This window comes from Cuculus canorus, chromosome 9, assembly GCF_017976375.1.
Source record: "Cuculus canorus isolate bCucCan1 chromosome 9, bCucCan1.pri, whole genome shotgun sequence".
Classification (NCBI taxonomy): domain Eukaryota; kingdom Metazoa; phylum Chordata; class Aves; order Cuculiformes; family Cuculidae; genus Cuculus; species Cuculus canorus.
This window is the reverse complement of record NC_071409.1, coordinates 5397866-5413600: the sequence shown is the minus strand read 5'-3', so window position 1 is coordinate 5413600 and position 15735 is coordinate 5397866.

Here is a 15735-nt window from a genome sequence, read left to right as displayed (position 1 = left end):
AGGTCACGTTTAACATTTAAACTTACTTTTTATAGCTGCCTCTACGTTATTCTTGTTTCAATACATTTGCAGTTGATATACGTGAAATACTTAAATCGAGACATTTATGGAAACAAATACCAAAACAAGCTCTTTCCAAAGCACAGGAATCAGTACGGGAGGAATTTCTGCAAATAAACAGACCGTGTGGCCTCCTCACATTACAACATCTGGAAAAAAACTCTTTTCTAAGCTCTTCTGAATTTCCTGATCTTTATTAAATATCCCTCTTACCCCCACCCTCCATCCCATATTTAAAAATTCTATTTGCTAACTTTCCTTTTTCTTTGGTCTGACAAACATTAGTCAAGGTGGATTAGAAACTACTTTTCCCCCCCCCCTTTTTTTTTTTTAAGGGACTTTCCTGCTGGTACTTGACTGATGTAATAATATTATTGGTCTTAAAGCTTTAAATCTCAGATAATGCTTTAGAAAAGAAACATTACCTTTCAGAAAGTTGTATTTAACAACAAAAATTAAAAGGGGGAGAAGGAGAAACCCATTTGAAGGGCTAAGCAGAGTGCTTGCGTACAACTCCTCTTCCGAGAATCCACAAAGGTGGTGTCAAGCAAACAAGAGTAGGAATGGAAAAAAAAAAAACCAAACCCAATCTACAATATTAACGAAACCTTTACTGCAGTGAGAAAATACGGTAAGCATTACAGCTTAACTACAGATTGAACAAGTTTCCTCATGCTCACGCTCTGCCAAGAATTAAGGTGATAATGAGCATATCTGTTAAGTGAAGTCACAGCTGTAATGCCCCACGCTAAAGTGCACAATGCCTTTTACTTTGATTTGCAGTTATCATTTAGTAATAAATGGACCTTGGTAAGCAGGTGGTTAATCTTTACCTTTCATTATGGTTTGTGTGAAGTGACAAGCAGGAATGTTATCATAACTTAAACACAACAAAGATTATGAGAATGATAGTTGTTTGGAGGGCCTTGAGGAATTTCTTTATCCTAAAAAGGAAAAAAAAAATATCCCAAACATTCCTAAAAGCTGCTTCATCAGTATATTCATCACTTAATATAGTAAAATATGCCATACAGTACTTAGGAAGAGTCTTAGGTAAGTTACAGGTAAAATAAAAGAAATTAAATTGATTATACTTTGCTTCAGTCTCTCTATTATCACCATGATTTTGTGTATCAAGTCCAAGAACTTTAGCCAGCTGTTGGATACAGTGAAATCTGAAACTTTAGCTCTCACAGTTTGTAGTTTTAAACTCTGTTGAGAAAACACATACAGTGATTAGGAATTCACTTAAATTTAGAAAGTTTCAAACTATTCATTGTCATGGGATGATCATTTGAATTGGGCTCAATTTTGAGTTCACTTATGCTGTTTTACCCTGGAACAAGATTATTTTTAATGGCGTTAGTTCTGGTCTTCTAGTTTGGAAATCAGTCACTCATATGATCACACGTGGGAATAAATTGCAGAAGTATCTCTCACTTGCCCCTCTATTCCTTTCTTGTGAGACCTCATCTGGAATATTGTGTCCAGTTCTGGGATTATTATTGCTCTAATGCTATTGAATATGTGCAGAACTGATTTACAATGCTTCAAATGAATGTTGGAGAGTAGTGGAAAAGAGAGCAGGAGAAAAGAAATTGATTTTGCAAGTAAGTTCTCCTTCCTTTTGGGGTGACGAAACAATCTTCTGGATGACAGATATGTGCACGTGTACAATTACTCTCTTACAACAGACCTTCAGTTGCTCATGTTATTTTCATCTTTGTTCCTGATCCACGTAAAATTACTTTGGAATACAAAAAGCAACAGATGAAAGTGATGCTCCTGGCGTTTTACATCAGTGGTAGGAGTAACCCTTTCATAAAACTTTTTTTGCAATTGGAATTCTATTACTCTTTACCATATAATAAAGCCAGCTATAGTAGCATTCCCTAGTGCTACTATACCAGGTCTAAGATTCTGTCAAGATTTCCACTGTAAAAGAAATTGCTAAAGCTTTATATCTCAATTCTTCTTCAGTCACATGGCGTTACTGGTAAAATAAAACCTGTCAGCTAGCATGCATGTTCCATATTAAAGAAAAGAAAAAAGGAGAAGAAAAAGGTAGCGATGGCTGTAGAATTAATTGGTCAAAATACATTATTAATGTATATTTTCAAATAGTTGCAATCATCTAAGTTCTAACAAAACTTTAATGTTTAGGAGTTCTCTAAGTTCAGCACAGATGCGTTTTTGCACTTGAACTAGAAAACACCAAACAGCAACAGGTCTGAAACAACTCTGGATTCTAACATCCTTTATGTGCAAATGTGTGTGGCTCTACAGCTCAGCTTCTGTAGCTCAAACCTGACAGATCATCGTAAGTTTAACAGATCAAACCTGGAAGAAATAATCCAAATGTTTAAAAATGCAGGAAAAATAGATCTAAGCTCATTGCTAGAGTAAATGTTTGTCTTTGTATAGATATGCAGCAGAACACTCTTATCATTAAATCTGTTATTCTATCACAGGACAAACTTACCCTAATTCAGAATTCCTTTGATACTAGGAATTGTTCTATACGGAAACAATTAAGCTACTAGCTGGAGCAATTTAAGGTAGTCCTGAGACTAATCTCAGCAGTATCAAAGGCTACAAGGCTGGTCTTGCTCAAAAGTACACAAAGTCTATTATGTCACACACAGAAACATCAGCCCACAGCCTACTTTTATCACAGCCTCATTTTATATGCCCAAAGACTCTCGAGGAAAGTAAAGAGTTAATTATTTGTGCTCAAGTCACTGTACTGCTGACTGCGTTTAATTAGTAGTAATAGAGCATGATCATTTGCGGCCTGTGTAAATAGTTTTTTAACTGAAAGAAGGAATGTCAGACAGAACACAAAGCTGCCTTATAGGCTTCTGAATATTTGGTTTCCCCATACTGCTTCCAGAAGTTGATAGAAACAGCATTGAACGAACCAGTAAAAAGACCACTGTAAAGGGCACCCCATCTAATTATTTTCCCTCCCTCCCCCAGAACTCTAAGTGACTAAATTAAGAGAGCTCTTACTGACAACGGGAAGGTATTTTACCCATAAGAGAGTCAAAGTTTCCCATATTCTACCCAGACAAAAAAGAACACCACCAAAAACCAGTGTGGCATAAATCAAAACACAGTTTGGAATTAGTTAAACCTTTTTCTGACTTTAAAAATTGCCTAAATAATTAGATACCATCTACTGAGTAAATAATGGATTAAAAGGCCTGCTTGTTTCCATATTTTATGAAAGCAATTATGATACATCCACCTCTATCCTTAGTACTCAAGTATTAATTATGCCATACCAAGCTTTCAAAAGCACAGTTCGCTTCAGAACATTTTAGACACTTAAAAGTAAGCTCATTTTTTAGGAAAAGGTAGCAATAAGCAGCTCCAGCTAAGAGTAGCAGTGCAGTTAATTCTCACAGTGCTGTGTAAAACCAACCTTTCCATGTTTAAATGATTGGATGAACTCTTTGGCCTTCAAATATCTTGGCATCTGAAGATATAAGCGGATTTCACTCCAATAATAACATCCTTCTCTGAGCATTTGGACACTGATGTCGGTGAAGTCAGGCTACCATCTCCTACATAAATACACTGGCAATCCAAAGCTACCAAGAGAAGGAGAAGAAAAACATTTCAGTCTTGAAGAGGATGCTAGGCTCTAATTGCCACCCACCTATTAAGTGAGCTTGGTGCCAAATCTTATGGTGTCCATATGTTTTCCCCCTGTGAAGCCAGTACAGCAATGCCAGACTTCTTTATAAGAAGCTCCTTGAGAACTACTGATGAAAAAGGTAATATAGAACGAAAAAATATAGTAGTATTATTATTTGAAAGTAATTTCTGTCCTTTAAGATAAATTTGTTCTCTGCTTGGGAATTTTACATTCTTACTGTCTACTGCCAAATCTATGGCACTTGCTTTTTGCTCTTCTTTTTTTAAAGAGTTAGGTATAAGAGGATTTAAATGATACCTTTTCCACAATAAATTATGGACACAACATAGTGCCTGATTTATCACCTGATTTATAACTATCTAAACTTCTGTCTTCTGAACCTAGAATTGTCGTAGGAGACTTGGTGCAACAAAGAAGTGCCTTTGAAAAAAACAGAATCTTTTGTTCAGAAATCAGACTTCTTTGTTTTGATTGCTGGAAGTAAAGGTCACAGCACTCTTTCAGCTGAAGCCCAATTGCAGAAGAACATGCTCCCTTGCAAAATCAACGCTCCAGTGTGAAGTTGTCGTGTTTTCATGATGGAAACCCAAAGAGGCAGCCAGCAACATACTTGTATGAGTTAATAAGCGAGTCGTTTTTAGAGGGAGGATTAACACTCTTGGACCAATTATGAGCACCATCTTACACAAGAACTCCATCATAAAACCATCTTCCTCTTATAGACCTGCCAAAACCAGCCACTGATTCTAGGTACCTATATCAAGATGGGAGGGGTTTCTAAACGTGTTCAAATCATCCAAACCAAACCAAAGTTTGTTTATTTCACGGCTTCTTCTTGATGCATCTCAACCATGAGTGAAGGTTTTTACTAGAAAAAAACTACATTAAATAAATGCAACCAGCCAGCTGCTTTGCCTTCACTGACATACAATGGCTGTAGTCTAATGGACTTTGGTTTTGGAGCCTCCTACCAATTACCTTTGCCTTAGAGTAAATTAGAAACAATTGTACAGAAGTCAAAAGTGCTGTACAGATTTAAAATGACTGTAAGATGAGAATCCAGAAGTTTTGACCGTGTCTACTACATCAGGGGAAGAAGTGGAAATAATTCCAGCACGAAAACAGAGAAAAAGTAGAAGGAAGCAAAGAAACTGATGATTCTGATCAGAGAAACTGATGATTTCTCACTCCAGAAAATCAGGACTGAACAGAATCTAAAAGATGGGCTGAGAAAAAACAACACCTCTGTCCTACAATACTACATGAAATGATCAGAGAAGTCAGCATAGCTGAATTGTTTATGCAACAAATCTACTGGTCAATGCTAAATTCATTTGATTTGATACCCAAAACAGAATATGATTCTATAATAGCAATGTACACATTTCAATTAACTCGTTTCTCTTCCTGAGCTAGGGGAGTGATTACAGCTCTCTACCCAGCACTGGTGAGGCTGTACCTTGAATCCTATGTTCAGTTTTGACACTCTCAGTACAACAAAGGCATTGAGGTGCTGGAGAAATCCAGAAAAGGGCAACAGAGCTGGTGAAGGGTCTTGAGCACAAGCATTATGAGGACCCCCTGAGGAATCTGAAGATGTTTAGGCTGGAGAAAAGGAGGCTGAGAGAAGATCTCATCATGCTTTATAACTGTCTGAAAGGAGGCTGTAGTGAGGCAGTTGTTGGTCTCCTTCTCCCAAGTAACTAGCAATAGAACGAGAGGGAAATGGCCTCAAGTTATGTCAGTGGAGGTTTAGATTGGATGCGAGGGAAAATTTCTTTACTGTAAGAGTGATGAAGCATTGGAAGAGGTTGTCTAGAGAAATGGTGGAGTCTCCAATGCTGGAAGTGTTCAAAAAAACATGTAGATGTGGCACTTTGGGATGTGGTTTAGTAGGCATGGTGGTGTTGGGCTGATGGTTGGATTTGATGATTCTTAAAGGACTTTGCAGCTTTAATGATTTTATGATTCTATGAATCTATTTTTCATAGGAAAGTGAAGAAACAGATATCCCCCCAGCACGTCCTCTGTTTCATGAACTTAAAAAAGTGACTGAATTCTTCACAGATGATCCTCACAATGCTGATGCCTCATAGGTGATGCTCTTGCCTACAAAGCCTCCTAATTATGATTACTTAAAATATATCAAAGCCACTAATTCTAGGTCTTCTTAAGTCACGTAAGCATATAGAGCTATAAAGATGAAATTTATTATTTAAATATCTCAGTAGGCAAATAATTTTAGTTCCAAATGAGATTCCAAAAGATATTTCATTGATTTTCACAAGTATTTTCTTGCTAAGGGAAGAGACTACATTCCTGGAGAATTTTCATTTAGATGCTTCCCTCCTTTGCTTTCCTTCCCTGCAGAGTCTATTCTCCTTACAGCTCAAGAGTCACTAAAAGCAATGAAAATCCAGGGTATTTAACAAACCGGCCAGCTGCCCTCGCAAAGCAAGGCCATTTATATCATAACAAGTGACAGAACTGTGAAGGGACATGGAGACACTCCCTGAAGAAAATAAAATGACTATTCCATTTTAAGTCAAATATTACGGTTTCCATTACACATTTAAACTTCTGTCAAAACAAGAACGTGTGTGGCCTTGTGAGTATGGAAGGCTACAAGTCTGCTTTGCCCAGTTCGTGGCCAAGTCCCTACGCATATGACTTGCGGTGATACTACTCCGGCTGTCCCACGTTCCAGGCCAGTGCCCTAACCAACAAGTCGTAAAGCATGAGTCAGTCTCTCCTTCTTACAAAATAACATTTCAAAGGAACTAAGCTGAAATGGAAACATCTCCACAAGATTTCCTCTGCTGTAAATACCTAGACCAGATCGTAGTACTTCACACAGAAGACAAAGAAACATCTATATTTTTATACGTAAAAAACTCCCATGTTAAAATGGCACCACACTCAAAATGTTCCCAAGTTTTATGTGTTCACTTGGGATTGGTAAAACTTAAACAGTTTGAAAGGGAAGAACACACAAGGCGTGGTGTCCTCAGGGATCAGTGATTATACCACGTAACATGAAACATAGCATCTTGCTTACGCACAAAGGCTGCAGTGAATTAAGCAGCAGTTTATTTTTTACTTAAAGTGAAGTCTTCATCTGTGCCTCAGCCAAGCCTTACGTGCACGTTTCTGTCCTGGGAAGAGGACAAGAAAGGGAATACGCAAACACAGAGATGAGAGTTCAGCAACAACATATTTCTACCTGCTATTTTGTACTCATGCGATTTTTCAACGGTTAATCGTACCAGGTAGCAGGATAACTGCTTTATAGTCTAAATAACTGTCTTGCTACGTCATTCACTGGACCAGAAACTGTATCTGTAAAAATAAGTAATTATATAGACTAAAATAGGAGAAGCTTTCACATAAATGCCCTTATAATTGCTGCAGGAATTTTTTTTAAATCGTTGCAGCATTATCTCTGTGTGAGTCACTGACATCTATAAATACAGTGACTACCCACGGCTGCTGCATCTTCAAATTTCTCCAAAAGATGCCCAAAGCCTTTCAGAACCAGGTCACAGTTAAATGTTATTCTGGCCAAGATCAAGTGATCCGTGTCAGGGTGATATGAAAGTGAAGAGCCTCCATATCAACTTACACGGTCCATGCAATGGGCTTTCTTAGTGCACAATTTCTTTGTGTGTTGCTGCACAGACCCCAGAATAACTTGGACTGGAGAGATGGCTGTGGCCTCACCTTCCCGTCACACCGAGTATATCCTGGACACCAAGAGAATTTTCCTGCACAAAAGACGTCTCATTTCCTTGAGAGCTTTACACAGGCAAAAACTCTACACACAATTATGGCTGAAAGAATACCATCTAGGTCCTACTATTTCCTCTCACCCTTTCTAAGAAAAGATCTAAGCTGACATTTTTCTAGGCAAAGCTATAGCACTTGCAGCCTTTGAACCACAGGCACAACCCCTCACTACAGTCAACATGGCTATTTCATAGTTCCACTTCCAGTACCGAAGGTAGGTAACGCGTTTGATAGCAGCACTTTGCACCTCAGCCATCCTTCATCATTCCTCTGATGACTGCAGACAGAACTACAGCTGCCCCTACCACTGGCTTATATATATGTCCTATCTCTTAGGAATACTTTTTATTCCATGAAACTTCAGGGGAATTCATAAGTCTTTGAACTCTTCCCACTGTTTTACCACCCCTTCTGCAGAACAGAAAACCACTTTTCACTCCCCAAATTATAAATACGTTTAAGAGAAAGAAAACTGTTTATTCGATGTGGCAAAAGCCCTCAAAGTTAGTAGCTGTCTTTTCCCTGCAGGGGAAACACACTCTTTCCTATACTCTGTCATTGAGAGTCTGCCCAACACGCAACAGTACTTCAGAAAATAAATGGTGTGTTTTCATTTAAAATGTTACCTTATGGTTTTTGGCAGCTTCCTGAGCTTCTGAGTTGCAAACACATCACTTTTTTCACAGCAGAAGCTTCTCAGAGCTGTTTTTCTTGATGACTTCTTTGGAGAAATCAACAGCACACCATGTTGCTGTAAATCTGGGACTATAGCTTTGAGTCCATCTAAAATTACAAATAAAACAGAACTAGAGAATACAGCAATAACAAAATCCACAGACATGACTACCACATGTTTCCAGTTTGTAGGACAGACAGAGGAGGATATAGAACACAGCATGAATACAGGGTATAGCTATGATTGTGTCTATCCCATAGCTGTGTTCTCTTCTCATGCTAAAGACTTGCTTATATCCACAGAAATGAAAGGCCAAATCTGTGTTCCATATGGATGATGTCTCCATATCTGAGGATTTAGACGAGTTACGGCACAATCTAGTATTGCATTTCAAATGAGGATAAACAATACTATTGTTCTAGCAGAAACAATACCTCAGTCCTGTAATCTGAAAATATGCATTCCAAAGTTTGTATGACACTTGAAGAGATGGATAGAACAGATGGACTGGTGTAAATGGAAATGATGATGATTTCTGTAGGAAAAGCCAGATACCAGCCACAGTAATTCACTTTTCCCCTAGTGAAAGAGCCTTTGTTGATGGTGTTGGTTTCGGGTTGGGTTTTTGGGGCTTTGTTGCTGTTTGGGTTTGGTTCTTTTAGAAAAGTAGTTTTCTAATGGCTGTGCCATATTCTATTTTCTGGGTAATAATCTAATGAAAACATGATGAATGCCTGATAAGAACACCGCACTGAGCCATCTGCAAACACACCTCATGGCTGAAAACGTCCTAGTGTGCATTCAAATATTATTAATGGCACTAATATGCATCAGAGTTCCCATTTCTCCAGTGATTAGAGGTAGATCTGAATTGTGGATGTGAAGGGGTTTGTTTCTGAATAGAAATATAAGGTTTTTCCTAACCAATCTAGAATGAAATGAAAACTGAAGAGATGAAGTGCTGAAATCTATAGAATTCTAGCTTTAGTCACTGTCTTGTGAATAGGAAACACAGCAGTTATTTGGAATAAACCTCTATTTTTTTCATTCAAATGTTTTGCACTTATGCTGTAGCTACGTTGCCCCCTGTAGAAGGGGATATGTGAGCACATGGGAAAGAAAAGTCACAGTTCCTAATAAAGCTGCCTTATACATCAGAACAGCTTTTGAAGTGCTGTATGAAAGCATATAAAAAAAAATTTGCTGAAACCAATAATACATTCTTATTAGAAGGGAAACACCAGTACAGAAAGAAAAAAAAAAAATCACAGGAAAAAATCACTAAAACTTTTTGCATTTGTTGAAGGGGTTAATTGAGAAACTAGAGTAGATTTTATTACATTTTTGACATATTATTTTGCTTCTGGTATCTGTTCCCTTTCTAAACCCTAACTGCAATAGAAGGGCACAAAATAGAATAATATTCACACTTCATTTATGAGCATTCCCACCCACTTCTGAAAAATTAAATGATTTGTAAAGTTAATAGAAACAGCAGCTAATGGTAAACCCCTAAAAGCTGGTGCCTAGGAGAACGGTCCCTCTCTAGTTGATACCAAAACCTGTTCCTCCATGGGTAAGGGCTTGAGAAACAACAAGAACCCACTGTCGATGAAGCAGTATAGAACCAGAGCATAGCTATAGTCATGACATATATAAAAAACCCCAAACAACACACTTCCTACTTTGTTTTTTTATGGCCTAGACTGTAAAAAGTTACTTATAAATAAATCTTGTGACTTGCATTTGCAATAGGTAAGATCTCTAAAGCAGATAAGTTGGATGAGGCTATAAGCAACCTGATCCGGCGGAAAGAGTCCCTGGGACTGGCTTGAACTGGATGGGCTTTAAGGTCCCTTTCAGCCCAAACTATTCCATAATTCAATGATTCTACAACATTATGCAATGTTTTTAAAAGTAGCTAAAAATCAGGTTCTTAAGACACTACAGACTCTAGTGCCTAAAACTACTACAGGATCTCTTAAAGCATTAAAAAAAATACTCAAGTCCAATATCTGTGGTCAGGAGTGTGAAAAAGAGCTTCTGAAAAGCCTGTTTGTAGTTGTTTTTTTTTTTTCTAGTTGACTACATCATTTGAAAATCAAGCCCCAAATTACTAAGAAAAGTCAGGTCCATTTAGAAACAAACTGAGCACGATTATTAGGAAGCCAAGTAGGCCTCTCTTTTCATTCTTTAAATAAAGTTATAAACTATGAAGTTATTCATACTCTTCCAGAACCTGTACAAATTCATGAATTATTTCTTCATGATGCTCTTCTATGGTAAGAGAATTTTGAAGAATGAACATTCTTTCATATGTAAACATTTAAATCTTATACAGTACTAAATAACTTCAAACCTGCATTTAAACACTATGGTGAGTACAGTATTTATTTTTAAATTCAATTAAAAAAATGTTTACCTAAGTGTCATTTAGCTCCTTTCACTAGAAGCTCAAGTATTTATCTAGAACGGTCCACTTCACTGGTATAGACTAATTTTGCATCTATAGCTGCATAAAAATGTATTTTGCCAACTAACTTGTAATACTGCATGATAAACTCTTTCTTTCTGATATCAACAGTCTCAAACATTTAATTGAATTCTTAGCACATGCTTACACTCACCTTCCATAGTTTAGTCTTTAAAAGTACTTTATAAACAGAAAAATAATAAATACAATTTTAAAAAGGATTACTACTTTGAAAACGGTGAAATCTTTAATGTGTAAGTCTTCCTCCTGGTACTCAACAACTTGGTTTACAGGAGGACAGCAAATAAGCAATAAAATTCCCTCTGTAAATTCACTAAGACTCTCAGCTTACTGATCCCTGGGAAGGGTCGTTCTTGGCTACGTTGCTACCATGAGGCCACACATCATAGCGTTAAGGGGCTTAATACCATTTCTGGCAACACGACTCCAGGTGATCAATAATGCTGTTTCCTAGGCTTTAAACTGCTTTTAGTGATATACTGCATCATCGATGTTCAATAAAAAGAAATGCTGACACACCATCTCTTCCGGTTAAGATTTGTCACTGTGTTTTGCTTTTACCATGTGGAGAAAAACTTCATGAATGGAAATCACGCATCGCACGTAACTCAACATATCAGTCTCAAATCTTATCATGAACACGAAGGAGACTAATTCCATATGAAATTTATGTCCTTTGTATTTAAAACTTAAACACTGATAGGCAGGGTTTTAATGTAAATGATACATCCTACTGCCTATATTAGTCCTATATTAGTCCTATCATCAACACAGGTCAACGCTGACTGGGTGAAGATCATTGTCCATGTTGTCAAGTGTATATAAGTATGAGAAATAAACCCAAAATCGTGAATACTACAAAAAAAAATAAGCTGCACTGTCTTAGAGTTCAGTTTCATTTCTTCATTTGCACCACTGCACAGTAGAATGATAATTTTTAAATGATAATTTTAGGGAGCTCAAAACATCACAAGATAAATTTCTTTTGTAAAGAAGTGTTCCTTCTATGTAGTCATCCATTCTAAAACAATTTTAGCAGTACTGAATTCAGGGAACGTAAAAATTGCGTGATGTGAAAATACTTTTGGATCATAAAGCTCCCCACAGAATTTAACCTAATTAGCCAACCAGCCAGACCACGAGTTTGACAAACAGGATTGCTTTTGAAAAGCAGTAACGAGAAGTGTGGAAAAAATGACAATTTCTCCCATCCCTCTTCTGGCTGCAATGCTGCTCTGAGGAAAGGTGGGAATGACAGCAAGTCTGATGACACTTCACATGACAGCACTTAAATCCAGTGAAGTCCACCATTTAGAACCCCTGTACAACCTTCCTCTTTATGAGTAAATTCTTTTTGAGTATTTATCCAGTAAGCTTTTAGCAACCATGGGGTAAGAGCATACTCACTTTTTCTATTGAGGACGCATTTTCTCAACGCAGCACAGCCACCACAGGCGGCTTAAACTTTAAAAAGATTTAAAGTTGATACTCTGAGCAATCTTTCAGTGTAAGTTCTTTTGATTATCTCAAAATCACTTTAGGAAAGGTTCATACGTAACAAAAAACAAAAATACCACATGAAAATGAGCATCCCTGCAGAAATGTGAAAGGGTAGAATTGAATCAGTTCAAGTTCACAGGGTAGAAGAGGTCCATCTTTCTTTTATTGCTTTCATAAGGCCCCAGTTTTGCTTGGATACATTACACAGAAAGGAAGGAAAAACAGAATATCACACTGAAAGGCAATAAATGTAATTGTAGCACCTTGACCACTGCTCACAGCTGCTGAAGGACCTCACTCACTCACAGAAGCTGACACATACGTGTTATCTCGGACAAGCCTGTGCCAGTTTGCTTTGTTTCTACCGAAAATGATTTTTCATTCCTATAGAGCATTCCTGCTTTCCCATTCCCTAGAAAATGATTCTTCTGCAAAGACTACAAAAAAAACAAGGAATGTCCCCCCAAGTTTTTTGAAAAAGGAGGAGTTACTTCCTCCCTGTTTATGTAATAGGTTAAACACTTTCCTTTAATCTTTAACAAAAACTAAGGATTGATTTTTTCCACAGTGGTAAACCCTGGCTTAATTCTTCTCCCTCTGGAGAATTTCATTTCCTTGTATTTACACAAGGCTCAGTATAAATAAATAGCTTTAAAATCCATCGCCTTGATTAGTATAGACATGAAAAGAAATGTGGAAAATGGAAGTAATCTATGGAAACAATACATGTGAATCAATAACGCCAACTGATATTTATGGAGCTCATTATCTCAACATGTGCTTTTTAGGATCATTTTAAATTACTATTAAAAATAGCCATAGGTACATTTAAAATTAATATTTTACAGTTCAAATGGTCCGCATTTGCCAGTGCAGATATACATTTGTTATATAGCTCTATTAACTAAGGAACAAAAGGTAATGCAGAATATAATAGTGTTCTGCGGAAGAAGAGATTTCCACAGGAAAATGATTCAATTATTCTAAATCAATTATAACTGGAACAGCTCCATAGCTCTATATCAGTCTCCTTACGTGTTCCTAATTCTTTTCTCTATTGCCTGTGGATAGTTTAATAGGAATTAACATATAAAAATATATCCCACTGGGAACAAGATTCAAATGTTTTGGACCATTTTTCTCACTCTAAATTCTCTTTGTGAGAAATGTGTGAGGGCCAAGTCAAAGCCATCACTTTGTGCAAGAAACAGCAGTCAGGAAAAAGCTTGAAACAAAGCTTCTCCATATGGGACGGTCGTATTGGCCCCATACATAATTGCTATGTGGGAGAAAGCTGCACCAGTTGCAGCACCAGAGCTTGGTGGCCAGTCCTACATTTAACAGTCATTATTTGGTCAAAAGCCTTCATAAAGGCTAGGAAAGCCCTTTCCAAAAGGGTAGCAGAATGTTCACCCTGTCAGCAAAAGCAATAAAGCCATTTTCTCTCAAGCAGAATAGATAGGAACCATACAATAATGAGGGTTTAACAGAGATACCTCGGACATTAGAGTAGTTCTGCCTATGAAGACAGCTTTGCAGTCTTCAGACAGATTTACCAGCCACAGGGACAAAACGTATGAATACAAGCCCTGTATTCATAGAAATAAAGAAATCTGAGAGTATTGGAGAAGCACCTGCTAACCATCCAGCTCCTGAAGGGCACTTCCTCTTTCTTTTATCAGAAGGGAACCTTCTCCATGCCTCTCCACCCCTTCTCTGGAAGCATCAAAGGAATTATGAAACGTATTACAGAGACAGATGCTTCTTGGCTGAGAAAACACCAAGGTCTTTCTGTACTTACCAGCTACATATGGCACGTGGGATGGGAAAAAGTAGTAAGGGGAAAAAAAGTTCCATACAGCAACAGCACATTCTCTTCCATTTCTCTAAAGAGATCAAATTTAATTCCTGTTGGTCCTTCTGTTTATCTCAAGGGGTGAAAAAGAGTTCTTGATAAGTTGCTGGCAGACCTCATATTGAAAAGGCTCTCAAATCCCTCTCAAATTCAGGGCTTTCCCAGAAGGCTGTACAGTAGCAGTCGCAAGTAGTTAAGAACAGGTTGAGTATCACTAGGGCTGTTCAAGGCCAGGCTGGATGGGGCTGTCAGCAACCTGGTCCAGTCAGCGGGAGGACTGCCATACCCCATGGCAGGGGTCTGGAATTGGATGGGCTTTAAGGTCTCTTCTGACCCAAACCATTCTGTGATTCTACAATTCTAAGAAAATAAATAGGAAGAAGAAAGAGGGAAAGGATGACAAAGGAAAGGAAGCACCAAGGAGACCAAGGAACAGATGGGAACAAAGATAATACTACTTATTTTCACACTAAGCTGAAAAAAAACTCAATCTTACTCTACTGTCTCAAGGTAAGAATAAAAACAGGACTTACACGTGTTTCACTGTTAACGCAACTGATACCACCAGAAAAAATCTTGAGGGGAGAGAGGACTGGAGAGCAATATGTCTGAGTCAAGCTCTTAATGCAGAACTATTAAAAGTAACTAAATTCACCTCTCAAAACAGAGCATTTCAAACAGTCTCATCTGCCTTCTAAAGGGACAGTTAACACTTAAAATCTACCATCACCGATGGCATCAACAGGGTTGCAATGAGAAAAATCAGGCCTTGGATAGAGATTCAGACAAAAGGAGAGACTGGGATTTCTAATAGCAGCAGAACCTGAGTATTCTAGAGCTTCAGACCCAGGTGCGACAGTGACCTCAGCACTGAGCTATTGCCACGCATACTGCTGTTTGCTGGCACAGTTGTGGCACTATGTAGTACATACACTTTCAGTCTATTTTCTTTTTAATTTATGCTACAACACTCATTTTCAGTAAAACTAACTTAACAACTTCATTTGCAACCACACTGAAGGAATGCAAACGGTCATGAATCTAAGAGATACCATGCTGGTGCTCATATTAATGAAGTTAGGAAATATTTCATTAGCACATCTTGGAGTATGAATAATTTCTCACAGGATTTCACTTGGCAGCCTCTTCCTCCCATGTGGCCCATCAAGATAGTACATTATCTTTCAACTTCTAGAAAACATGACTTGCAAGAGATGATTGAAAGACCAGAGTTGTTTATTCTAGGGGAGGGGGTGAAGGGGCTTTATGACGATAACACCCAAGTACGGAAAAGTGCTGTTGAACAGAAGGGAACATGCTGCTTTCCATGTGGTTTGTGTACAAAACAGTAAGTAAAAAGATTAGGCGTAAGGCAAAGATTTCTAAACACAGGGAGAGAATAGCAGACCGCTTCAGAAGTCTATGGAGCGTCCATCATTGGTAATCCTGAAAGACAGGCTAGACAAACAGCTGAAGTAGTACACAGTCCAATGGATACCTCCTTGGACTGCGTGATTCCCTAAGGTCCTTTCTTATCATTAATATTCCTGTAAAATTCATACAACTTTGTCAAATACAGCAAGAAATAGCCCTAATCAATTTACATTTAATGGATTACGTACCACAAACTTGGAAATGCAAAAAGCACAGAAAGGCAGCCTTGCAAAACAAAAGATAGAAAACCCCTCTGTGCAATTGTA